Source organism: Macaca fascicularis, chromosome 7 (genome assembly GCF_037993035.2).
Source record: "Macaca fascicularis isolate 582-1 chromosome 7, T2T-MFA8v1.1".
In the NCBI taxonomy this organism is placed as follows: Eukaryota; Metazoa; Chordata; class Mammalia; order Primates; family Cercopithecidae; genus Macaca; species Macaca fascicularis.
This window is the reverse complement of record NC_088381.1, coordinates 11659332-11687143: the sequence shown is the minus strand read 5'-3', so window position 1 is coordinate 11687143 and position 27812 is coordinate 11659332. Positions and strand designations below refer to the sequence as shown.

The window sequence follows — 27812 nt, the reverse complement described above, 5'->3', positions numbered from 1 at the left end:
TGCCACTATAATAATCCCAATTTCATAACAGTTTAGGCAACTTGTCTTATTAATGTTCCTTTCAGTCATAATCAAAATATAAAACTACAGCACTATTTAAAAGGTACCCATGGTTTCATACTGGGTTCACATTTGTCATGGAGAGAACATTTTTTTATTTCATATGCAACAAATGCTATTTGAGTACTTACTATGTGCCTGACAGTCTGCTTAAAATTATGAAACAAAAGTAATGGGCACAATAATTACACCGGTTGAGGCCCTATTACATGCCAGTTACAGGGCTACATGCATAATGAATGTAATCCTCACAGCAACAAGAAGTAGGTTTTCTTGTCCCCATTTGCTGGAAGAGGAGATGAGACATGACAAAGCTAAGTAACTTGTGCCAGTTCATCATTCAACAAATATTTATTTATTTATTTTATCCTTAATTAACACATTGTCATTGTATATATTTATGGCCTAAAATTTGATGTTTTGACACGTGTATGTTGTGTGATGGGCAAATCAGGGTTTAGCATATCCATCACCTCATGCATTTATCATTTCTTTATGGTGAAAACATTAAAAACTCTCTTCTAGCTGTTTTGTAACATACCTTACTATTAACCCTCTTCACCCTACTGTGCGATAGAACCCCCCAAATTTTTCCTCCTATCTAATTGTAACTTTCGACAAATATTTATTGATTAGGTAAGTCAGATATCAGATGCTACCTTCCTCTCTCTGGAGATCTAGGTAAGGTGAACCACTCAAGTATGAACTACTCAATTACGCAGCTTTTGAAATCCTTGTGCCTTCACCAGTTTTTGTGCTAATTTCCTTGGTTTTGTTTATCTCTTGAGTTTGAGCTATTTACTCACACCAAATGTTAAACTCCACCCTTTCCAGATTTTCACAACGAAATCCCCTACCCCAAGCATTCATATCATTTGCAGACTTTTGGAATGTTTTGAGGGGTTCTCTTGAAGGGGCTTACGTTATGTTACCTATGATCTTCCATTTGTTCATTTCTTCTCTCTCTCTGTCTTTCTCACTCTTTCCCTTCCTTAGGACTGTGCAGATTTTTGTCCCTTTCTTTTACAGAGCTCTTCCACTCTTCACAATTCCTAGGGTTAAACTTACATACTAAGTTCATTATGATGTTCTGCAGAACCAGAGATCTTCCATTTCACAAGCTCCATGCTGCTTAGAAGGATGGCCTAATTACACAAACCATGTAGAGGCCTAAGTTCCTAAGGTCCTAATTGAGTGTTAAGCCTTGAGAAATACTTAAATATAAATACCATCTAACCACCTATGCTTTTTTTTTTTCAGTTCGACACCCTCACTAAACAAAATACAGGGCCTAATACTGAATCTTAGGCAATAAACTGTAATTTTCAAAAATAAGAGGAGGGGGAAAATAAAATATAAAATACTGTATATTTTAATCTTTGTAAATTTTTGTTTTTATGTCCATTATTGCAGAAGTTGGCAGATTTTTTTTCTGTGGGCCAAATAGTAAGTACTTTTGACTTTGTGAGCTATACCTTCTCAGCAACTGCTCACCTCTTTTTTGCATAGTGACAGCAGCCATATACAATAGATACATAAATGAGTGGGGCTGTGTTTCAATAAATCTTTATTTTTAAACACTGAGATTTAATTTTACATAATTTTCACATCATAAAATATTATTCTTTTGATGTTTTCCAACCATTAAAAAATATAAAAAACCTTTCTTTGCTTCATAGAAAAACTGACAAGGGCTGTAGTTTGCCAACCCCTATATCATGATACTTTTTGTAGTTAGGGCAGAAACACCATTGTTGTCACATTCTGCTGCCCTGCCCTAGCTAAATCTCAGAGAGTTCATGTACCTTCTAGAAGAAAATTATATTCCTCTCACTAAGTACAACAAAGCCCATTATTTCTAACTTCTTCTCATCTCAAAAATGCAGATGAGAAGAAGTGCAGTGGCTCACACCTGTGATCCCAGCACTTTGGGAGGCCAAGGTGGGTGGATCACCTGAGGTCAGGAGTTCAAGACCAGCCTGGGCAACATGGTGAAACCTCGTCTCTACTAAAAATACAAAATTAGCTAGTTGTGGTGGTGCATGCCTGTAGTCCTAGCTACTTGGGAGGCTGAGGCAGGAGAATTGCTTGAACCTGGGAGGCAGAGGTTGCAGTGAACGGAGATCACACCATTGCACTACAGCCTGGGCAACAAGAGCAAAACTCCATCTCAAAAAAATACAAAACAAACCAACAAATGCAATATAATCGTTTTTCTGAGGAAATTGATTTTGGAGTAATGGTCTAATTAGGATGTACTCTTCTTTGGGCCAGTGTCTCAAACCTTAAAATTTTCAGAATTTTCTTAATATGCTGATGTCAACTGTCACTCTTCAAGAGGATGATACAGTATGCAGTGGTTCCTAACTTATTAATACTAGCCACAGAACTCTTGAGGCATCTCAAGGAACTAATACAGTAAGTCCTCACTTAACATTGTCACTAGGCTCCTGGAAACTGCAACTTTGTGTGAAATGATATATAAGAAAACTAATTTTACCATAGGCTAATTGATATAAACAAGAGTTAAGTTCCTAGGCATACTTCTGGTCACAAAAACATTACCAAACTTCTAAATAAAGACTAAAAACACACCTAATCTTAAACATTAAAATTAATGTGAGCTATATGTACATTTAAGAAGGATGAATAAAAATAAGTAAGATATTTACCCAATTTTTTATGACTCAGTGAGTGACAGCAGTTGTAGTCATGGTGAGTTAAATCAAGGAATAAATTTTTTCAAAGTGAAAATTGTAAGGAGCACTTCCGAGCACCACACATTCAAAAACAAACAATAACAAATGTAGTGGACTTGCTGAGCATTTCATTCTGCATTGCTTATTATCATTTGTATGATTAGCATAGACTTTACACATTTTTATTTTATAATAATTTATATTCATTCACTCATTCCTTTTCCAGCCCTCTTATTCTAGTTCAAGGTCGAGGGTGGCCCAGAACACAACCCGGTAGCTCAGGCACAAGTCAGGCACCGTATTGGACAGGTGCGCACTCAAACCCACACCCACACTCAGTCAGACTGAGACAAGCCAGTCACCTACTGTGCACGTCGCTGGGAGGTGGGAAGAAATGGAGTATCCAGAGAAAACCCATGCAGATGTGAGGAGAACATGCAAATGCCACACAGATGGTGGCCCCAACCTGGGATTGATTTGTTTTTTTTGTTTTTTTTGTTTTTTTTTTTATTATTATTATTATACTTTAAGTTCTAGGGTACATGTGCATAATGTGCAGGTTTGTTACATATGTATACTTGTGCCATGTTGGTGTGCTGCACCCATCAACTCGTCAGCACCCATCAACTCGTCATTTACATCAGGTATAACTCCCAATGCAATCCTTCCCCCCTTCCCCCTTCCCCCTCCCCCCTCCCCATGATAGGCCCCGGTGTGTGATGTTCCCCTTCCCGAGTCCAAGTGATCTCATTGTTCAGTTCCCACCTATGAGTGAGAACATGCGGTGTTTGGTTTTCTGTTCTTGTGATAGTTTGCTAAGAATGATGGTTTCCAGCTGCATCCATGTCCCTACAAAGGACACAAACTCATCCTTTTTGATGGCTGCATAGTATTCCATGGTGTATATGTGCCACATTTTCTTAATCCAGTCTGTCACTGATGGACATTTGGGTTGATTCCAAGTCTTTGCTATTGTGAATAGTGCCGCAATAAACATGCGTGTGCATGTGTCTTTATAGCAGCATGATTTATAATCCTTTGGGTATATACCCAGTAATGGGATGGCTGGGTCATATGGTACATCTAGTTCTGGATCTTTGAGGAATCGCCATACTGTTTTCCACAATGGTTGAACTAGTTTACAATCCCACCAACAGTGTAAAAGTGTTCCTATTTCTCCACATCCTCTCCAGCACCTGTTGTTTCCTGACTTTTTAATGATCGCCATTCTAACTGGTGTGAGATGGTATCTCATTGTGGTTTTGATTTGCATTTCTCTGATGGCAAGTGATGATGAGCATTTTTTCATGTGTCTGTTGGCTGTATGAATGTCTTCTTTTGAGAAATGTCTGTTCATATCCTTTGCCCACTTTTTTATGGGGTTGCTTGTTTTTTTCTTGTAAATTTGTTTGAGTTCTTTGTAGGTTCTGGATATTAGCCCTTTGTCAGATGAGTAGATTGCAAAAATTTTCTCCCATTCTGTAGGTTGCCTGTTCACTCTGATGGTAGTTTCTTTTGCTGTGCAGAAGCTCTTTAGTTTAATGAGATCCCATTTGTCAATTTTGGCTTTTGCTGCTGTTGCTTTTGGTGTTTTAGACATGAAGTCTTTGCCCATGCCTATGTCCTGAATGGTACTACCTAGGTTTTCCTCTAGGATTTTTATGGTATTAGGTCTAACATTTAAGTCTCTAATCCATCTTGAATTAATTTTCGTATAAGGAGTAAGGAAAGGATCCAGTTTCAGCTTTCTACTTATGGCTAGCCAATTTTCCCAGCACCATTTATTAAATAGGGAATCCTTTCCCCATTTCTTGTTTCTCTCAGGTTTGTCAAAGATCAGATGGCTGTAGATGTGTGGTATTATTTCTGAGGACTCTGTTCTGTTCCATTGCTCTATATCTCTGTTTTGGTACCAGTACCATGCTGTTTTGGTTACTGTAGCCTTGTAGTATAGTTTGAAGTCAGGTAGCGTGATGCCTCCAGCTTTGTTCTTTTGACTTAGGATTGTCTTGGAGATGCGGGCTCTTTTTTGGTTCCATATGAACTTTAAAGCAGTTTTTTCCAATTCTGTGAAGAAACTCATTGGTAGCTTGATGGGGATGGCATTGAATCTATAAATAACCTTGGGCAGTATGGCCATTTTCACAGTATTGATTCTTCCTATCCATGAGCATGGTATATTCTTCCATTTGTTTGTGTCCTCTTTTATTTCACTGAGCAGTGGTTTGTAGTTCTCCTTGAAGAGGTCCTTTACATCCCTTGTAAGTTGGATTCCTAGATTGATTTGTTTATTTCTCATCAATGTTAAACAAAACTACATTATTTGAGGATCTGCTATATTCTCAAATCCAGATGCCTGCTGCTCAAATGGTCCGTGGACCAGAGACATCAATGTCACCTGAGAATCTGTTAAAAATAAAGACTCTCAGTCCACAGGATAGACCCACTGAGTCAGAATCTTCATTCTAATATGATCCCAAGGTGTTTTGAATGCACGTTACATTTTAAAAACAATACTGTAGACCATAGTTTTACAAACAATGCTGTAATTTAAGCTGAAAGGAAAACACATATCCAGAAGCTAAAATTAATCCTAACATGAATTACTAGAAATTTTGGTTACTATGAAAGTAAAACCCACTTCCCCGGGTTAAAGTTGAGTAACTCAATCTAGTTACCTACATGTTTTACTTCTTTCTGTCTCATTACATTCAGATGTTTGCTTTTATTGATCTTTTGTTTTTGGGGGTTGGTGAAGCAGGAGAGAGACAAGATAATTGAAAAATAAACTTACGAAAGATATAGCCATTGAATTTGTGTTCTGAATGTCTCCAAAACCTTAAAGAAACTTCATCATTTGGAGCCAGAAATGTAAACCAGAAAAAAAGCTTTTGTTTTTATTTTGATTCTTAATGGAAACTCAAATTTTTGGCATCATCATCTTTTAATATTTCTATGATTCATTCGAGGAGCATCTGAATCTTTATTATTGACATGTATATGTTGTCGGGAAACACTGGAGCCTGAATCTTTGTGATTGTTTTTATTACTTTGCATGAATATGATGATTTCCCATGTAAAGGCTGTAGCGTGTGTTCTTCGCCACAAGTTTGCACATTGAGGTAGGAGTAATGGCTACATTTGCTGTTTACTGAAGTACATTTCTAAGGGCCTTGCATAAAATTTACAACACGAGCTCTGCCTTCCAGACGTGTGTTTGTTTAAAACTCCCATGATCCATGGCCAAATAGTTTTCTTATATTTGTAAGCGCTTATTATGAATAACAGCTGTGGAGTTGTTCTGTACATCACTATTGGCAGATACTGTTTGGAAACCAAATGAGATTCTTAAATGGGTTCATATAAATTCTTATTGTCTACCGCCAGTTCAAATGGCTAAGGAACTTCTCTATTATTATTCTCAAGGCCCTCCTTTGTTGTTACCTTTATTAAATTGTACCATCTGATAAGAAATATGTTCCTTATTTTATTCTCCAGTTATAACTCTGATCTGTCGTTCTCTCTGTCACCTCCGAAAGAGTAATCTAATTTTAAAAGGTGGACATGAGGCGCCATTGAAAATAACATTTACATTGTCTCTATATGCAAAAATCTTTCCGACTTCCAATTTGCTGGTCCCTTATGTAAAACAGTTGAGGACATAAAATTAAAAAGTCATAAGACTCCCAGTGGACCGGATCCTCATTCTCCTCAGGGAAAGCCAGTGCAGGTATTCTGCATTCAAGAGATGCGTGGGCCATGGAGCGGAACAAGCATCGGGATCGCATATGTAGTTAACATGAATGGATACACATAATAAAAATATTTCTGCACTCACTGCACACTCACTGGCAGTGAGAAGACCCTAACTTTAGCGATAACTCTTTTATGCAACTCTAGTGCAGGTGGTCTAGTGGTCAGGTCTGTAAGTAGCTTGACTAAAGAAGACTTAGTGGGCCGGGCGCAGTGTAATCCCAGCACTTTGGGAGTCTGAGGCTGGTGAATCACGAGGTCAGGAGTTCAAGATCAGCTGGCCAACATGTTGAAACCCCGTCTCTACTAAAAATACAAAAACTTAGCTGGGCGTAGTGGCGGGCGCCTGTAATCCCAGCTACTCGGGAGACTGAGGCAGGAGAATCGCTTGAACGCGGGAGGTGGAGGTTGCAGTGAGCCGAGATGGGGCCACTGAACTCCAGCCCTGGTGACAGAGAAGGACTCCATCTCAAAACATAAAAAAGAAAGACTTTTCTTTCTAGTTGTGCGGGGAGGGGAGGTGACAAGGAAATGCTTTCAGTTTAGTTTAGTTTGGGGTTTTTTGTGTGTGTGTGTGTTTGCTTTTCTTTGTTTCTTAAGTTGGAAGAAATATAAGGATAGTTATAGGCTGAAAGGAAAGAGCAAGGGAGGAGAAAAGCGGGGTGGAGATGTTAGATACTGTGGGGAGGGAAGTATTACCTGAGCAGGACTTAGGAGGGGGCCAAAGCGGTTAAGATCCACAGCACAGGTACAGACATTGACCAGGGGGACATCCAGCAAACATTCTTTAATGAAGCTTAAGAATGATAAATTCAGAGTCAAGCATCATAGGTAATGCTAATAGTGTTTATGCATATTAATACTCATTGGTATTTCTGTGCCTTTTTTTAATGTTTGCAGGGAGCTTGCATTTATTATTTTTTACTCTATAGTTACTTGTTGAGAAAGGACAGATTTGAGTTAAAAAGAAAGTCCCTACTCTGAAAGTATCATAGATCAAATAAAGGGCTGAATCAGGAATCAAAAGACCTGGGTTCTAATTTCAGCAGGAATATATATGCCTCCAGGTCTATAGAAATAATTTGCCTTTATGAATTATACACATTTATAAAATATTTAAGAAGTATAATCAAGAACATGTGTTGAGTAAGTATGAGTAGAAAAGGAAAGGAAAGAATCAAAAATGACCCTTAGGTTTCTAATTTTGAATAACTGAGTGGATGGCAGAAATACTAGAGAGAAAATAATTATACCAGATTATTAGAATCCACTGAAATAATGTTTACATTCAACCTATGTATTCAATCTATGTGTAAGCTAAACACATTCTACAAAAGACATTAATGTTAAGAAACTGATAAATAATGTTCCCTGTAAATATGGAATTTATAGAATAAACTATAATTAGCTAAAATGGGGAGCCAAACTATAGTACAGTCTTACAGCTTGTGAGTTAAATGGAAGAAAAATGAAATAATTTTACTGTTAACTTAGGAGAGGTGGCAGAAATAGATATACAGGATTTTAACAATTAAATTTTCCTATATTCTTATTTATCCTGAGGTGCCAATGGTCTTGTTATTTAACTTACCCATTATTTCTTCTGAAACAATTGCATTATAGTAATTGTAGATGAATGTAACCCTGGAGTACTATAGATCACTGAAATGTTGGTTGCTTTAAGCAAAAAGAAGTATCAAATCAAGTCAGTTTCTAGACTGCTGTTCTCCTGGGCACTGGTTCATCGTTCAGAGCTGTCACATGGTCTTGTCACTCCCAAGCTTCTGACATGCAGGACTAATTGTTTGCAGCCCAAGGCGTTGCATGTCCCACTTTTAAAGGCATCAAGGCAAGCATTTTCTGAATTATCTGATCACTCTAGTTCTTCTATATTAATGGCATAATAATTGTGTTTTAAATTCCATTGTTTTATATTAGTAATTTTCACTCACCTGCTGGGGTTTAATCAAGTACTCACTCTACCCACAGATAATTCAAATTATTTCAGACCATCTGTCTCAGTGAGTTTGAGTACATTTTTAAGTTACCCACATTTCAGATTACTTTTTTTTAAAGATCTTAAAAAGCATCTTGATCCTTGGTCCAAATCTTTCACAAGTCTAGATATATGAAGCCTTTCCAAATTTCCCATGCTATCACCGACCAGGCCACCTTAAAAATCCTAGAAAACTCATCTGAATGATTCCTTTGTCACTGCTTCTGCTGCCTAGTATTGTTTACAATTTTATATTGTTTTCTCTTTCTAACTGGATTGAAGAACTCTGAAGGCAGAAACTCTTTTATATTTTTTTACATTCCCTGTGCGTGGATAATGCTCTGTATATTTAAAAAAGATCAAATATATACTGATGATAAAGTATGACAGCATTGTGATTGAGAAAGGCCTCAGAAGGTAAGCTGCCTGGCTTTAAATCTGCTGCTTAGGATTTTGCTTAGTTTTGCTGCTTAGGAGCTACAAGACTTTGGACAATTTCTGTCACCTCCCTGCTCCTCAATTTCCTCATCTGTTAAACAGGAATAATATTGTACCTATTCATAGGAGTGTTAGAGGAATAAATGAGTTAATATACATCAAGCATTTAGATCAAATACTTGCCATATAGAAAGCACCATGTAAGTGCTTGCTTGATGGCAATAATGAGCTCTATTTGGCACTTTAGAGGTTAATTTATTCAATAAATGTGACACCACTATATGTAATATATATTAACCAATGTTTCTTTCAGAAAAAGAAATCAGGAGTGTCATCCCCACTTTGATTTTCCTAGAGTCAATTACAATTGTCCCAAGACATTTATGAATAGACTAACCTTAATAGTAGGACATCAGGACAGCCTGATTAGCTGCTTGGTGACATGTTGGGTGATAAGGTCATGGTAGTTATTCACTAAATGAATACTATTTTAAATAAGAAGCCTAAAGAATTTTAGAGGTTCCATCTATGAATAATGTACAGACTAAGCCAATGCACAGACACAATGATAATAAACGTCGTAACATTTTTCAAGTTCACCTTTAGTAGTACCATTACTGCTACTTCTGCAATATGGCAGATCAACATGATTATTCTAGGAAAGAGAGGAAAATGGAGAGGGAAGAGAAGGACAGAAAATATATAGGGCAAAAATGTTTTAAAGAACTATTTGAGATCATGTTGAAATAATGCAAAGGTTAAAACCTATCAGTTTTCTTCTCCCTCTCCTCGTAACATCCAAAGTAAAAGATAGTGTTTAGAGGTATAACTATGCTAGTATTTATAAGAAAGAGAGAAAAGGAAGAAATAAGGAGGTGAGAAAATGAAATATTAAAACAAAACATGAAATGCAATACCCATAACATTTAGCAAAGAAATAGTCTTGACAGTTTTAGGTTTTGATATCACATTTTTAAAATACATTCTGTGGTCAAATATACTTTTAAGAACCGCAAATGAAAGTTTATTGCAGTGAGAACTTTTAAAATTCTTCCTCATAAGCTTACTTTGCTTTATCTATCATAAAAGTAATATTACATTCAAGTAATATTATATTGAAGTAATACATATTCAATGAGTAAAACTTTGAATAAAGTGTTCGTGCATGTGACACACACAGAAACTATAAGTCCATTACATTTATCTAAGCTTTATATACCATTTTGGTGGTCGCCTTTCGGCATTTTGGACTTCTGTTTATTTGGGTATGCAACTATGGAATATTACAAAAATGCTATTGCAGAGGGGATTTAAATGTTTCATATACTATTTGCTTTTAAAACATTCTTTATTTTTAAAAATGAAGCTATTTAAGAGAAGCATTTTTTATGCCTCAAAACAATGTAGATAGATGGAGACAGAAGTGGATGGATATACAGATAGAAATATCTCCAGCCATCCTTTTCACAGTGCATAAATAAAATTATTCTTTGATGGCTGGCTAAGGTTACTACCCCAGAACTTGAAGCTGTTTTCACCTCTGTGTGTTCCAGTGAAGTCAATAATTGTCCATTACATGCCCAGAACTGGATTCCAGCAAAGGGAGAAATGGCAGAAGAATTTTGACAAACTGAAGGGATCTGCCCCGCATAGACAGGAACAGAGAACATTTGTTTTCTGAGCAAGTGTATTGTAAGCCTTCCAGAATAGGCTGCCAGCTTAAAGAATGCAGCTAGAGCTAGCTCCCCAGAATGTTTGTACTGTTTGTATCAGCTAACCAGCTCCCCAGCAGTATTTTCATATTCTAAATCCTCTAATGAAGAATAATTGTCGGTCATTGTTCTTCCCAAATCCTAGGACAGTTACTTCACATGTAAAGGAAGTTCAGTTAAAGGACACTATGAAAGTAAAAAACGAAACTCTGTTAAGTGCCAAACATGAAAGATAGCATGTCTATGCTCTGAAATCTAAAATAAGTAACCTGGAAATGTATGTATGCACACAAAAGACTAGAAAGAAATTCATCATAATGTAAAAAGAGGTTCTCTCTAGATGGCGGGTTTTCTTCTTTATACATTTCTGTTTATTACAGAAAGAACATATTGCAGAAAAACAGAATATGTATTTTAATCAATAATCTACAGAAGAAAAGAAATGAAGATATAATTATTCATAAGGTTAGTGTTATTTACCTATACTTAGAAATCAACAAAAATCTTTGCCTCAGAATCCTTAAAACTCAAAGTTCATACCAAGAAAAAAATGGAAGAGACAAACCAAAATTGACTTAAAAACAGCATGCAGTGATTATGAAAAAAGCCTTTTTTTAGTGCTTTAAAAAAAGGTAAACCATTTTAGTCAGGTCTTAGCTAAGCCAGTAACTCAATTTCTGAAGCTCTTGGTTTATTAGTATTGTACACCTAGGCCAGATTAAGACTTGTGAAAATTTTCCATTTATTGCCACTTATTTGAAATAAATTGACTTGGATTTTTGAGGGAAGAGAGACAGAGAGAAAACGCCTCCCAAGAGGTAAAAAGTTATCTAACAAAAGATAGCTTTTCCATAAAATACTATGCATTTACTGGAGGTAACAGAAAGTAATGCTTTTTGGAAAATGGTCCCCAAAATAAGAAAAAATTAAGAATTAAAATAAAGATGCCGGGTATGGTGGCTCACACCTGTAATCCCAGCACTTTGGGAGGCCGAGGCGAGCAGATCACGAGGTCAAGAGATCAAGACCATCCTGGCCAACATGGTGAAACCCCATCTCTACTAAAAATACAGAAATTAGCTGGGCGTGGTGGCGTGCACCTGTAGTCCCAGCTACTTGTGAGTGTGAGGCAGGAGAATTGCTTGAATCTGGGAGGCAGAGGTTGCAGTGAGCCGAGATCATACCCCTGCACTACAGCCTGCCAATGCAGCGAGACTCAGTCAAAAAAAAAGAAAAAAAAATTAAAATTAAGAATCCTAAAAAAATTCTAACTGGAAAAATCATTAGGCAATTAACAGTTTAATAAAATCAAACTGTTAATATTTCTGTCTGTATATCCATGTATTTCTCTCTATCTGCATTGTCTTGAGACACAAAAAATACTTCTCCTAAGTAGCTTTATTTTTAAAAATAAAGAAAGAGCTTTAAAAACAAATACATCGTTAATATAATAGATTTCAGTCTTTCTGAATAGTTCATGCTTTTTTAAACAGAATCTTGTAAACTGCATACAGTAAGTAATTTTCAACTGCATTAATTCTCCTAGAGTTATCAGTGTATGGCGGCTTTTCTTTTTTATATTGTTTCCTTGTTGCTGTTATCTTTAGTTTTCTTGATCCAATCTATATCAAATTTAAGTTAAATTTGTTCTGCAGTGGTTCTCAAAGAGAGCCTTCTTCAGGGAAGAATAAAGGTAAAACCAAATCAGATTCTTCTTGTATTGCTGTGATCAAATTTATCTTCTGACCCAATATATTTTAAGTCTAATTATTTAAAGTTCAATTTAGATAGTTTAGCAAGCCGTGAATTAACCCTGAATGCCTCGATTTTGAATTTTCATTTGTACCCTTCATTTTGCCTGTGAAATGCCTTAGCACGAAAAAAGGCCAAAGCTCACCCCAACAAGGGGAAGACAGCTAGGTTAGAAGATTCAATTTGGAAGTCTTAGCCCGGTGGGTAAGTAAGGTCCCCAAAGGCGATACGGGAGATGGTAAAAATGTTCTACTGTTGGACAGAAGAGTCTGCCCAGCCTCTGCTCTCCGCACACTCAGAAATCAGGATTTCCTACACTTTGTTTTGAGACGGGGTCGCACTTTGTCCCTTAGGCTGGAGTGCAGTGGAGCAATCACAGCTGACTGCAGCCTCCAACTCCCAGGCTCAAGCAATTCTCCCACCTCAGCCTCCCAAGAAGCTGGGACTACAGGGTGAGCCACCATGCCCAGCTCATTGCTTTATTTTTTGTAGAGCTGGGCTCTTATTATGTTACCCAGGCTTTTGTTGAACTCCTGGGCTCAGGCAGTTTTCCCTCCTCAGCCTCCCAAAGGGCTGGGATTATGGGTGTGAGCCACTGAACCTGGCCTCCTGTACTCTTTGAGGGATTTTCATAACATATATTACGGCAGGAATTAAAGATGGTGTCTACAAGCCGTTGTTCTACTAATTCTCGCAAAGAACACATTTTCTTTGAGAAACCAAGGAAAACCGGATGATTATAAAGTTGCTATGAAAGGCTGACTGGAGTCTGTCCTGAGAGCTATGCAGCATTTGCTTCATGTCCACCCCAACAGTGCTTTCATGTGTACGTAGTCCTCTGCATTCATGCCTGGAGTCCAGCTCCCACATCCATAAGAGACTGCCAGCCCTAAAGACCTGAGGACATCATGGAGGCAAGCTGCGTAGATACGTACCTCACGCTGTGAGCCAGGACACTTTGGTCCCGACCTCTCCTGTGGAGGGAGGGCCAGCTGGAAAGTGGTCATATCCACCAAGCACTACGTGGTCATCCGTCCTGCTTTCCCTCCTGGTTTCAAACAGATTTTGGGCATCTCTGTGTGGGTCCTAGTCTCTCTAAACCCACACTAGCACTTCAGTAAAACTGTTGGACCTTTATTACACTTTTTAAATGCAGAGTTTTGAGGGATTTTTTTTCCTTTGAGTAGTGCATGTATTGAAATAGCCGTTTAGCTTTGCCCAGTAATAACTCTGTAAAAAAGAAACACTTTAGATGGATATTCTGTAAACTCCAGAATTATTGTGAAATCGCATTTTTATCTCCTATTTTTAGAGCCTATTTGATTTATCCCAGCTTGGCATATTAGAATAGACATGGGGTATACAAACAGCCTGATCGTTAAAATTTTGTCTGCATATGAATCTCCTCTGGCTTCCTTCTCTGCCAGGAAAATTCTTCCTGTTGTCAGTCAACTGATCCTAATATCTTCTTAGAACAGAGCAAACATTTTAAAGTGCAGAGTAAAAGTCCTCCCCCAGCCCTAGGGAGAAAACCTTTTTTTTTCCTTGAGCTGTTGATGTCTTTAAGAGAAATGACTTTAGTTGGTTCAGTCAGATGATAGAGGACACAGTTAACTCCATATAAGGAAAATGTTTGAATGCCAGTACCGCTGATTTCAAGTAAGGTTTATATGGGTAACATTGTTTAAGAAGATAATCTGAGTCATAAATTGCATAACGGGTAACTCCTTCTTAAGCAACAGCAAAAGAGTAGTTTTGTAGTTTTAAACTTTGCTTTGAAAAAATCCTATATTAACAAACATTTTGAAAGATGCTGTCTACTTAGGTAGGAGTGCAGACCTGACCATGGACTATATTGCTTTTAATTACCTGCTGTTTCCAATTCTTTTTAGAGTTTCAGGCAGAATTAGTTATTCTGCGCCTAAAAAATAAAATGAAGTCACAGATTTCTCTTAAACCTTATTAAAGGGTCTTCTTTTAAGGCAGACAAAACAAGTCTTCTTAAGACAGCCTTATGGTAATTGATCCAGAGTCATTTAGTTTGTTTCAACAATTATTCCAGCACACTTTTTTTTTTAACTATTGGCTAAACATATATTGTTAACATGATAGAAAACAGTCACCAAGGGGAGTACTTACAATCCAAAACACAGTAGTGATGGTCACAGAAAGATTTTTTTAAAAATCAGAACTAAGATAGAATGTCTCTAAAACTCTTCACTGATCTTATAATTTAGAAAAATGGAGTATATGTGAGAGATGACTCATGGGCTGGAGAGGAAAGTTGTGGACACTGGGCAGAGGTAGGGAAAGAATATCAGGGAAGAAGAATATTGGGTAGAAAAAATAAATCCCTTTGAACTTTTTAAAAGTTATTATCAATTAGGGTTAAAAAGAACACAATATTTTGGATCAACTTACATAAAGGCATTGAAAGGTCTCCACAATGAGACTATAGAATTACCTTATTTCAGAAGTAATCAAGGTAATATTTTATTTGAAAGGTGTTTGGGCAATAATAGCTTTTATTAGTGAAGGTTCTCCTGAGAAACAGAACCGGTGGGATATGTAGATAGAGATATAAATATATTTATACATATATACAGAGAGAGACAGAGAGAGACAGCTCATATGATTTTGGAGGCTGGAAAGTCTGAAATCTGTAGGGCAGGCCAAGAGGCTGGAAATTCAGGTAAGAGTTGATATTGCAGTCTGGAATCTAAAATCTGCGGTGCAGGCCAGCCGGTGGGAAACTCAGGCAGAGTTTCCGTGCTGCAGTTTCAAGGCAGAGCTGGAGTTTCCAGCAAGGCATGCTGCCATTTCAAGGCAGAGTTGCTCCTTCCTCAGGAAACTTCATTCTTTCTCTGAAGGCCAACTAATTGGATGAGGCCCACTCACATTATAGAGGGTGATCTGCTCTACTCAAAGTCTACTGATTATAATTGCTAATCATACCTAAAAACATCAACACCATCAACTCATCACATTAACATCTAGACTTGTATTTGACCAAACAACTGAGCACCGTAGCCTAGCCAAGTTGATACCTAATATTAACTATCACACGTAAAATTAACCATCATAATACCTTTAGAGACTACCGTCACTTTTGTACCTTTTCGTTTTTCATCGTGTCTGGAAAGAATAAGTTCCTGAAAATAATTGTATTAAGTAGAATGTCAAATCTTACATGTATTCCTGAGATTTTGTCACTTAGTGTGTGCCTGTGTGTTAAAGTTTGTGCCATATGCTCAATATTATTAGTATGTGTTTCTAAATTACACTTTTAAGGCAAGTATATGCTGTCACAACATTTTTCCTGCAACTTTCCAAAGAAATATAATCTGCACATTTCAAACACTATAGTTGAATCTACCTCGAATGATAACATTTAATAAAACTTCACTCCAGATTCTGAATCATATAGCTGGTATCTCAGAGGAGGAAGGCCTGAAACATAAAAGAAATGAATGATCTATTAGTATACGTGACTTCAGTAATACAGTCATTGATCTTTTGCCCTTTATTTTAACACTATCAAGATTCAAAAATACATATGAAAAATTCCATCCAAGTCATTTGCATTGATTTTAAAAAATGACTACTTATAAATTTTAATTACTTTGTTTTTGTTTCCTTTTTTTTTCTTAGGCAGGATCTAGCTCTGTCACCAAGGCTGGCATGCAGTAGCATAATCATGACTCACTGCAGCCTCAAATTCCTAGGCTCACGCAGTCCTCCCACTTCAGCCTCTCTAGTAGCTGGGACTACCGGCATGTGCCACCACACTAATTTTTTTTTATATTTTGTAAAGATGAGTGTCTCACTATGTTGCCAGGGCTGGTCTTGAACTCCTAAGCTCAAGCGATCCTCCCACCTTGACCTCCCGAAGTGCTGGAATTACAGGCGTGAGCCGCTGCACCCGGCCTTCATTTTATTTTTTGTTTTCACTTACAGATATGTTTCCAAAGTGAGTCATTCCATTGGTTGAGTGACTGGTTGCTTGGTTTTTCAACTCAAATTAAATGCTTTATGTATCAAGACAAGAAAAAAAAACCTGTAAATGTAAATGGGAATTTAAAGAATGATTTTGAAAAATGATTCTAGACTTTAATTGGTTTTATTGAAAGTAACATATCTTAATAAGTATAAACAATTTCGCTAGCTTTTATAAAATAATATGATTTCCCCTCTCCAATATTTGCCTTTTGGTTGAAACTGGATGATAAATAGCATATAAAGAAAAGCCATCAAGAGCAATCATAATATAGACATTTAAATAAGCCAGACTATCTAATTTGTAATTTAAGAAATGGAGATAAGTAGTTTAATAAAAATGGTACCACAAGATCAGAATAATAGGTTTAAATCATTTAAATAATTAATAAAATTTGTAATAGCAGCAATTTAAATGTCTATTTAACTTTTGGTAGCATATATTAAAACCTCATTTATAGGTATTCAGTCTTATATCTCTATTGTACTCAAAACCCTAAAAATAGCAGCATTCTCTTTCTTTGCTAAGTTTGTAAATAGTTGTTTTACTTGAAAACATACACAAAGAAATTTCTACCTATATCCTTAAGGATTATTTCATTTTTTTCATACTTTGACATTATTTTATCTTTTTTAGCAATTTGGTTTCTATGGCTGCTGTACAAAATTATGAAAACAAAATAGCTTAAAACAACAAATATTTATTATCTTATAATTCTGTGGGTCAGAAGTCTGAAATGAGCCTCACTAAGCTAAAATCAAGGTGTTGGCAGGCCTACATGCCTCCAGGAGGTTTTAGACAAGAATCCATATTTCTGCTTTTTCAAGTTTAAAAGCCACCCACATTCCTTGGCTAAGGGTCCCACTCCTCCATCTTCAGCTAGCAACATCAGGCCAAGTTCTTCTCACATTGCTATCCGTCTGGTTCTTTCTCTTCTGCCTCCCTCCTGTACTTATAAGGACTCATGTGATTAGATTGGTCTGACCTGGACAATCAAGATAATCTCCCCATCCCAAGGCCAATTGATTAGCAACCTTAATTCCTATTTACCATGTGACCTAATATAGTAACAAGTTCCAGGGTTTAGGACATGGACATCTTTGTTGGAGGTCATTATTCTGCCTTTTAAATTAGTTATTCTGCCCTATAAATTAATAATTCTTGAAGCTAGGTGATAGGTAGATAAGCATTCCTTGTACTAGTCTATCAACTTTTATAAATTTTAACTCTTCCAAAATAAAAAGGTAAAACATAAATAAATTTAGGGTTCTATATCACCCAAGGAGTTGTGTCTAAAAGAAAAAATGTAATATTCCAACTTCAATTATGACCTTATTAGTATTCAACATCTTAAGAAATTTTCACATTTATTTCTAGTAAGCTCTCTGAAAAGTGATAAATAATACAACAATTTTAAAACTTAGAAGTGTGAAACATAAGCATACATTTTGCCTCCAACAAAAAGTCCTTCCTCAGATATTATCATGTAGCTGATAACCCCACAAAATTAAATTGTTTAAAAAACAACTTTTTTAAACACTCATTCGTAGGACTTTTAGGTTTGGAAAGCTCCATATCATGTGATCCAAGTACTCTCTACACACGACTTTCCTGCCAAAAGGTATCCACACTCTTACTGAACTTCTCTTGGAGTGGGGAATAGGGGTCAAGCCTTCTGAGGTAATTTCAACTTTGGATAGCTCTATGACTGTTAAGATGTTATTCCACCTATGTGGCTTTGGCGAATGAGTGTAGTACTACATCTGCATAACAGCCTACAAAATATTTGGAAATAGCTCATATGTCACCCTGAAGCTAAATAGTCCCTCTAAACATTGGTGACAACCTGAAATTCATGAAAAATGAAGACTGTGTCTCCAGTAGAATGACTATGGGATGTTCTCTTAGAGATAAATTTGTCAAATCAAGGGAAAATTCCTCAGCATGTTCATTTACCTGATAAATTGAATCACAGTACATTGGGGAAATCTAGAAATTTTACCCATGATTCTCCAGAATCCAGTCCCACAGATTTTTCTGGGATTCTCATCATCCATAGAAAGGATATTTTAAATGGGTGATGAGTGAGTGCTTTTGTCCTGTGTTAATCCTAAATATAACTGTACATGTGTGAGTTACGAGCATAGACAACTGGACTAGGAGTTGGAGGGGAGCTCAAAGCAGCACAGCTGACTGAGTGGCTTTCCACATTCACTGATGACCAGTTGAATCTCTTTCAGTTCAGTGAGAACCAGGTAATCTCTGCCTCTGGAACTTGAAACTAAAGTTAATCCCTTTCCACAGATCAGCAGAATTTACCATCAATTTTACTTGGAAAAAAATTATTTAAATTTAAAACACATTTCAAAACTAATGCAGGTCCCACTTTTCACTTTTCTAGTACCTAGTTTGACCAGATTCGCTGAGTAGCTAAAAAAAAAAAAAAAAAAAAAAAAAAAAAAAAAAAAAAAAAACTGAACAGGAGACTATGGCCATATAAATTTTAAAGCTTTTAAAGCGTATTTAACACATTTTATTATCTCAGAAAAAAACCTTGGTTCTAAAAAGACCTGTAGAGCCAGAGCTATGTCACATGCCATTAGGTTTCTTTAGACAATAAGCATGGATTCTAGACAAAGTTAACGCAGGTATGAATGGAGTGGGGGAAAAGTTGTGGGGACGCCGCTGATAGGTAGGGAGACTCATCTCATCATCTTATGACATAGCTAACTGCCTCAGCTTCCACCAGTCAGGGTCTCATTCTGTTCAGCTGATTGAAAATGTAAGCCAATGAAGTCCCTGGTTAAGACATTTTACCCTCAGAGCTATTCAGTGGTTTCTCTGAATTGAGATCCTTCCTCTTTCATGGCGTGTTGTAAACTTTTACTGAGTCGGGGCACAGTACCTCCTGGTAGATTGTCATTTATTCCCTTTTCAGAGAGGCTCACCTTCTGTTCCCCCAAATCTTAGACTTACTAGGCCACTTGACAGTTTACTTGAATCATACACAACCCATATGCCTGACCAATTATTAGTTTCTCTCAGGACAGTTTTCTCATAACGAATTGGTGACTTTTAGAGCTAGCTGTCATGCTGCAGCCTCTCACGACACTATGGTACTTTTTACCACTTCATGCAAATATCTACCAGGAGCATTTTCAGATTATGTGCAGCTTCCATTAATTTTTGCTTCTGTGGACGGTAATTGGTTATTGGTCAAGAAACAAACTCAACATAGACCTCTCTGGTCATGCTATCCCTATTAATGTTTATACAAAAATGGAGTCGGATTACTGACACTAGAGTTGGCACTGCTTGAGACAATCTCTTAACAGAGCAGTTAACTTTTCCATAGTTTGTGTTCTGGCTCTATTCCTCTCTTCTTTTGAACTGGCTTCTAAATAATCTTATAAGTATATATATATATATATATATATTTTTTTTTTTTGAGACGGAGTCTCACTCTGTTGCCCAGGCTGGCATGCAGTGGCACAATTTTGGCTCACTGCAACCTCCGCCTCCCAGGTTCAAGTGATTCTCCTGCCTGAGCCTCCCGAGTAGCTGGAATTACAGGCATGCGCCACCATGCCCGACTAATTTTTGTATTTTTAGTAGAGACAGGGTTTCACCATGTTGGCCAGGCTGGTCTCGAACTCCTGACCTCAAGTGATCCACCCACCTCGGCCTCCCAAAGTGCTAGGATTACAGACGTGAGCCACTGTGCCCAGCCTAAATCCTATAAACTTAAGAGTAGCCTGAATAATCAACTTCCCCCAGTAGCTAATCTACCAAAAGGAAGGGCTATACATCAAACGTTCCCAAAACCCAAGTTAGCATATTTGTTAGGTGTCTGAATATTTTAATGGGTTTAAAAATAACGAGCCAACCAGCAAGTTCGCTGATTTAGTTAAACTGGTATAAATGTCACAGGTTATTTTGGCAGATATTCAAGTCGTAGAATTATTAAAGATAGACATTCCATGAGTGCCTTATTAAGATTATGTTTTGGTTAAGGTGGGTATCTGGTTCTATCTCCCTTTTTTTTTTTTTTTTTTTTTTTTTTTTGAGACAGAGTCTCATTCTGTCACCCAGGCTGGAGTGCTGTGGTGCAATCTCGGCTCACTGCAACCTCCACCTCAGCCTCCTGAGTAGCTGGGATTACAGGCATGGACCACCACACCCAGCTAATTTTGTATTTTAGTAGAGACATGGTTTCAGCATGTTGACTGGGCTGGTTTCGAACTCGTGGGCTCAAGTGATCCACCCGCCTTGGCCTCCCAAAGTGCTGGGACCACAGGCATGAGCCCCCGTGCCTGGCCTAGTGGCCTGGCCTTTATAATTTTTTCCAAGCTAAAATCATATCAAATGTGCTATAAGAAATAAGACGTCAGGACTTCTATTTTGCGTCTATTCACTATTCATCTGATTAAATGACTTCAGAAATCATTATTTCAGCAAATCCTGGCCTTTCCAGTGGGTCCAGTTTCAGCTCACTCAGTGGGTAGGTTGGCCTTCTCTCCTTGTTTGGTTCAACTTCCACAGAAAGATGTAAAACAACACCAGTGTCTGCCGAGATTCACTGTGTCTACTCAGCTGGCCTTATTCCTAACTCCATTCCATTTTCCCGTCTTTTCTCTTCCTTTATCCTCATTTTTATTCATTTTGTGTATGATTTTTGTGTCTTCCTTAAAGTCCTTTATGTAACAGATATTCAAAAAATGAGTGGATGGAGACAGAGATAGAAAAATGTGTCCTGTTTAAGAGTAAGCCTAAACTCTACCCAGTAATGTACTTTAGTGTTTCTTAAACTTGTGATGGTCTTTCCAGCCTCATCTTGAGACATTTTCCACCATACCCTTCACATACCAGTCTACCAAAGGGCTCACAACTCCCTAAGCAACCCCCTAAAGTTTTTCTTTGGGACAAGTTTCTTAACCATTTGGGGACTTAGTTTCTTATCCAAAAAATGGGAATAATACCTACCTTATAGAGTGGTTGTAATGATTAAATGCATTCATTTATGAAAAGCACCTAACATGGTGCCTGATGTAAAGTAAGCACATGATATTGCGGTTGCTGTGGTAGTGGTGATATTTTTTCACAAGAGCCTGGCTTTGCACATACATTTTCTTCGGCCTAAAATACCACCTTCTCCACTTACCAAATTTGTATTTCCTTTTCTCAGTGAGGCCCTTCCTAATCCCCACAGGGCAAGTTAGAGTCTTATCTGCACTTTAAAGCATTGTATAGACCGTTATTATTGTACTTAGTACTCTGTGCTCTATTGATGTCCGATGTCTTCATGTGTTTATTTTCCCCGCTAGATTGTTAACGTTGCGGTATATGGTCTCCTTAAGGTTATCCCTGACACTTAGCACAGAAGAGATCATGAATATATGTTAAGGAAGGAAGAGAAAGAGCAAGGGAAGAAACAGAAGAAAGAAAGAAGGAGCAAGCAAATGAATGAATCTAATCTTCTGATAGTTTCCTGTCCTCTATCATTCCTGGACGATCCCCAACAGCGATGCATTGATCTCATTGACAAATTCTGTCAGTGCGCTGATTAACAGTTCCCAAGCTTATCACTCAGGGCATAAATAACTGTGGTTCTTTGAGATATTAATTCATTCACAGTGAATAATTTGCCTCCTACTTGATGATAATACCAACTATTGACAAAGCCAAAATTACTCAACTTGCCAAACAAAAAACCAAAATCACTTATTTAGAAAATGACTCATCTAGGAAAGAAGCAGCTACTTTTGAAATTGACACACGTGAGCCAAAATTTGCTTCTTAAGGAAAAAATATATACATTTCAATGGTTCACTTGGCTTCAGTGGCCAAGTTTTTATGAAGACGAAAGAAGTGGAAAATGAAGGATAAGTGAACACACAGAGTGGGTAAGCACATTGATTTTCTTCATCACTTGCATTCTCTTTGATGATTTTCCCTGTCTAGATTTCCTAAATTATACATGGAGTGTTCTTATTAACCAGGCTTGTGGAATTGGAAAAGAAATTCAGTCAGAAAAATAAAATTAATTGTAAACTGGAAACATTTTCTCACAAAGAGCAACAGTTTTTCTTCCTTGTCACAACAAAGATCCTCTTTACAGACATCCTGTTTCTGAGATACTGCCCATTGGCAATAGAACTCGTAACTGAGTAAAATATCCCCATTTTTATGAACCAGTATTTCAAGCTCTGAAAATGCTACAATATATAATTTTTATCAGATATCCTGTTAGATAATCTTAATAGTAATAGGGGCTGCCACTGTTTTTTTCTTCTTGGAAGCCTTTGGCAGTCTGACTCCAGCAGCTATATATTCAGCCACATCATCCACCATTTAGACTTTTGATTTCACCCTCTCACCCCAGTCTGCACCTTCTCCAGTCTTCCCTAGATTAGTGAAGGATGTGACCACCCAGTCAATTACTCAAGTGAAAAATTTCAGAATTACCTTTGAGTCCTCTCTTTGACCCACTACATCCCATCCATCACCAAGCCCCTTGACACTGCTTCCATAACATCTGCTAGTCTATACATTTCAGCCCATTCATACCACTGCCTACCCACACCACCATTATCATTCAGCTGGGCTGCCACAGAAATCTCTGTTTGGTTTCTTCTTGCTTGTCTATAGTTTCCACACAGAAGCCAAAGAGAGCTTTGCTAAAACATAAATCAGATCACATCGCTCCCCTGCTTAAAAGCCTCCCGTGGCATTTTATTCCACTTAGAATAAAATCCATACTCTTGCCCCTGTGTCATCTGGCCTATGTGGAGTTCTTTGATCCTAGCCTTTACTGCCTTATCATCTCTCGCTGTGCACCAGCCACACTGGCTTTCTTCATATTCCTCTTACAAACATTTTCATCTGAAAGTCTTAGCACTAGCTATTCCTTCTGCCTATAATGCTCTTCCCCTGAAGTTTGCATGGCCACTGTGTTTTTAAAATGTATTTTGTATTTTGCCCTGTAATTTTAATAAATAATTTAAAATATTTTGGAAGAAAAGATTGAAAACATGCAAATTCTTTTTTGACATTTATTTACATTTACATTACTTCTTTATCTTTTATTATTATTATGGATCCATATTAGTTGTACATATTTATGAGATACATGTGATATTTTGATACAATGATACAATGTGTAATAATCAAATCAGAGTAATTGGGATAGCCATCACCTCAAGCATTTATTTGTCTGTGCGTGTGTGTGTCTGTGTGTGTGTTAGGAACATTCCAATTCCACTCTTCTAGTTATTTTGAAAGATACAATAAATTATTGTTAACTGTAGTTGCCTTATTGTGGTACCAAACACTACATCCTTGTATCTCACTATATTTTTGTACCTATTAGCGATCCCCTTTCTATCTCCCTGTCCCTACTACTCTCTTAGCCTCTGGTAACCACCATTCTATTCTCTATCTCCATTAGTCAACTTTTTTTTTAGCTCCCACACATGAGTGAGAACATGGAATATTCGTTTTTCTGTGCCTGGCTTATTTCACTTAACGTAATGGCCTCTAGTTGCAATCATGTTGTTGTAAATGACAGAATTCCATTATCTTTCATGGCTGAATAATATTCCATTGTATATCCATATCACATTTTCTTTGTCTGTTCATCCATTGATGGACACTTAGATTGATTCCACCTTGGCTATTGTGAATAGTGCTGTAATAAAAATGAGAGTGCAGATATCTCTTCGATATGGTGATTTTCTTTCTTTTAGATATATACTCAACAGATGGGGTTGCTGGATCATATGATAGTTCTATTTTTAGCTTCCTACTGTTCTCCCTAATGACTGTGCTAAATTCTATTCTCACCAATACAGTTCTGTTTTTAGCTTCCTACTGTTCTCCCTAATGACTGTGCTAAATTATATTCTCACCAACAACATACAAGGGTTGCCCTTCCTTGACATTCTCACCAGCATCCATTCTTGGCATAGCCACTATCTTTGTAATTCAAGGATACCTAACTACCCTATATGAAGTAGCTTCTGGGTCACTATCACTGTCACACCCCATATTGCATTTATCTGATATTTCTGGGAGCTTTTTGTTGTATGGTTGTTTTCTGTCTTGTTTGGTGCTGAATTTCCTTATATCTAGAATAGTGTTTGGCTCTCAATAAATATGTGTTTAATTGAATAAATGAATCTTGCTTTCTCAACTTTATTCCCTGTCCACAATAGTGGACAATATTTCTGATGGAGAATAATAAGACCAAAGACCAGAGGTAGACTGACTGTGTATGGGGACAGAAAGGCTACAAAACAGTAAGAGAAAATGACCTGACTAGAGAGGAACATCCTTGTTGAAAGGTAGTAAGAGACAAGTTAGTAAGATCTTCAACATCAGACTGAGAACGTAGATCTCATCTGATAAGTTATAGAAGCCTCTTCCTAAACCTGGGGAAACACAGACTATGAACTCTAGCAGGTCAGGGATGTTTGTTTCGGTCACTATTATGAATGCGATACCTAGGAAAGTACTGAAACACAGAAGGTGTTTAACAAATAGTTGAAGGCATAAATGAGTGAATAAGCATGATATAATCTGTAAGATGCTTTTTTTGGAAAACCATTTGAAAGATACAACAGAGATAAGAAGACTAGAATAGACTTTTCAAAATCTAGAATTTAAGAAAACCTAGAATCTAGAATTGTATTAAAGTGACTTATTAAAATTCAGTTTCCTGTGCCTTTCCTAAGACCTACTAAATAATCTAAGACTGGGGCCAAGAATCTGTATGTCATGAGTTTCCCAGGTCCTTATCTGCAAACTAAAGTTTGAGAATGACTGTCCTACAGGAGGAAAAATGATGGAAGTACTAAAGTGGGATCTATATTTGAGAGACTCGAGAACTTGCCAGAATTTTATGATGTACAGAAAAGAGTCAAAATGACTAAGTTTTCAATCTGGCAGGCAGAGAAAATAATGCCACCATTGGTAGAGCATAGGAAATTTGTGCATTAGTATGAAAAGGTCTTCTCATTGTAAAAACTTATAAGGTAATAGATTTTCACCTTTTGGAAGACAATGCGAAGGGTATGTAAAGGTGAATGAAGAGTGAGACTAAGCTAAGAAAAGTATGTGCCTCCAAAACCATGGACGTTGCTGCACCATAATAAATAGCAAAGATATTGCCACTGTATTCTAGAGCATGAGGGTGCAAAGACAAATTAGTCTCATTTCTTATTGTCAAAATCTATATTAAAGGCATGTTACTCCTGTTTATTTTGTAGTGAACGCATTCCATATGTCTCAGTAAATAGTTCTTTGTGCAATAGATCCTTAAAATTGGCTTCCTCCCAGCCATGAAACAGATATGGCATTGGAGCAATGCTAGAAAGCAAGAAAGGAATGCCAGAGATCTAATTTGAGGAAAGATCTGAATGCACATGTCTCTGGTAAACATCTTAGAAAGTTGTTCAGTTTTCCATGGTTCAGATTTTATTTATAATTCTTAGGCTTTAGAATATAGAATCCATACTTAGCAGATTTTTTTTTAATGTAAAGATGGGCTGAGGCCAGTAAATGCTACTCATGAGAAGAAATCTTTAAACATGGCACTACTTTGGGCACATGTGAGCCTCTGTGCCTTTGTGTTATGGGAAACCTGACATTTAGAATACCTAGGGAGTTGAATACCCAAAAGTAAACTATCCCTTCCCGCCATGAATTCTTACAGAATTTTCATCATAAACCCCAAATTCTTCTTGTCAGTTTTCCGTTAACCACTGTCATATGAGAAAAGAAGTCAGAGAAGAGAGGCCCGCGGGTAGAAGTGAGTATTAGAACATGCCTACAACTACACTTGGGAGACTGCCTGCTTCACAGCAACCATTTTGGAAGCCCTGATTTTTTATTTGAGTGTAGTGCAAAGTTAAAGGGACTGTATTAGAAGATTCTGTGTGAAGAGTTCTGCAGACTGGGCCTTTCTGTTTTCTCCCTACTTGAACAAGAAGTCATGTTGACCCCAATTTTTTAAAAGAGCAGAAAAAAAATGAAACTACGCATTGAAAACTTATGCCACAAAATTTGGGTCACACATTAATTAAGTGGGAGGTACAATACTAATTACTTCATTGTTCCTGTCAAGGAAGCTATGAGTCTATCTCGCAAAAAAAAAAAAAAAAAGCGAAGTAAGGCAGCATACTTGACAGGAACAATTCCCTCACCATTACCCTCGCCCCCGCAAAGAAAATGTCTGATGAGATCAAAACAGTAAGGAAGAGAACATATTTAAACATAAAAGAGGACCAGAATTTGCCTCACAGATGACTGTTCTAGGCCATCTTCCTTATAGGAATTCTAGGTCAGGAAACTGATACCTGATGAGGGACACAGTTTGAACTTTCTAAAGCATGCTAATAATTAGTATTGAACAAATCCCAATTCAAATATTAAGGATCTTGAAAGTTCCTTACCTTTTCAGCCAAAAAGTAGTTGTGTACAACTTTGTATCTGCATAAGATGGTCACCTTTCAGTGCCAACTACCAGAACTATGATAAGCTTGACCCCGTAAACTGACTTCTCTCAAAGACGCTTAGATTCTCTCAGGTCTCAGAGCACTAATTAGCGTGCTACCAGTGCCTTCTTTTGCGTGGTGCCCTCAGTGCCCAAGCTGTTTAGGGACTGTCCAGTGCAGAGGAAGAGGAAAGAAGACATCCCTAGCAGGAGGATCAGAGCATTGGATATAAACATTGACTCAAATACTCCAAAAGAGAAAGCTTTTCTGTGCCCTTGGCTTGTACGAGATGGCTAACTTTAGAAATATGAAGACCCTCTCTGTTCATCTTAATAGTGTAATACTTCTATCATCTTTATTGCTTTCTCCTACATGGATAAAGATCTAGTCATCCACCAAAAGAAAAAAATTGTTTTCTTTCTGAAAAGAGATATATTTTCCTGGTTTTTCTACATGTCAAGGACAACTGAACTCAGAAGGAATAATTTAGATTTATTTACAGTCTGAATTCATACAGATTTTGTTTCAATCAAGTTTGGCCTTACAATTATGCCACTTCATCCTGAAGGTGTGTTTTTATTTTTGTAGGTATATGATGTACAGACCCTTTGTGAGTGATAGATAATTACTAAGTTTAGACATATGTTAATCGTTTAGCAAAGGGCTAATAACCAATTGCATTTAATGAATGAATGCTTTTTTAAAAACTTCAAAATTCAGCTCCTTTTAAATCTGCTGTATTGTTATTTACTTTATTCATCAGGGTGATTGTGCTGTGATTACCTGGAAATAAATAGCCCCTAACTAACTTGGCTGCATATCTAGTCTTCCTTTCAATAATAGCTATGCAATATGTTTAAAAAGCAAAAATTAAGTTTCATGTTTTGTAATCAACCACCACAAAATGATGAT

At 37.1% G+C, this 27812-nt stretch overlaps 1 protein-coding gene across 15 annotated transcripts in view; it reads left to right on the top strand.

The window, feature by feature from the left end:
• The window catches only part of DPH6 (diphthamine biosynthesis 6), a 452678-nt gene that overhangs the window by 394976 nt on the left and 29890 nt on the right, over nt 1–27812 (top strand). For 2 of the 15 annotated variants that reach the window (XR_012414746.1, XR_012414743.1), the window contains exon 12: nt 11039–11123. The exons of 12 other annotated variants lie outside the window; for them this stretch is intronic. The gene's annotated coding sequence lies outside the window, so the exon portion shown is untranslated. Of the gene's footprint in view, nt 1–11038; nt 11124–27812 lie in introns of those variants that run through there. One more of the 15 variants, XR_012414750.1, reaches the window with a different exon arrangement.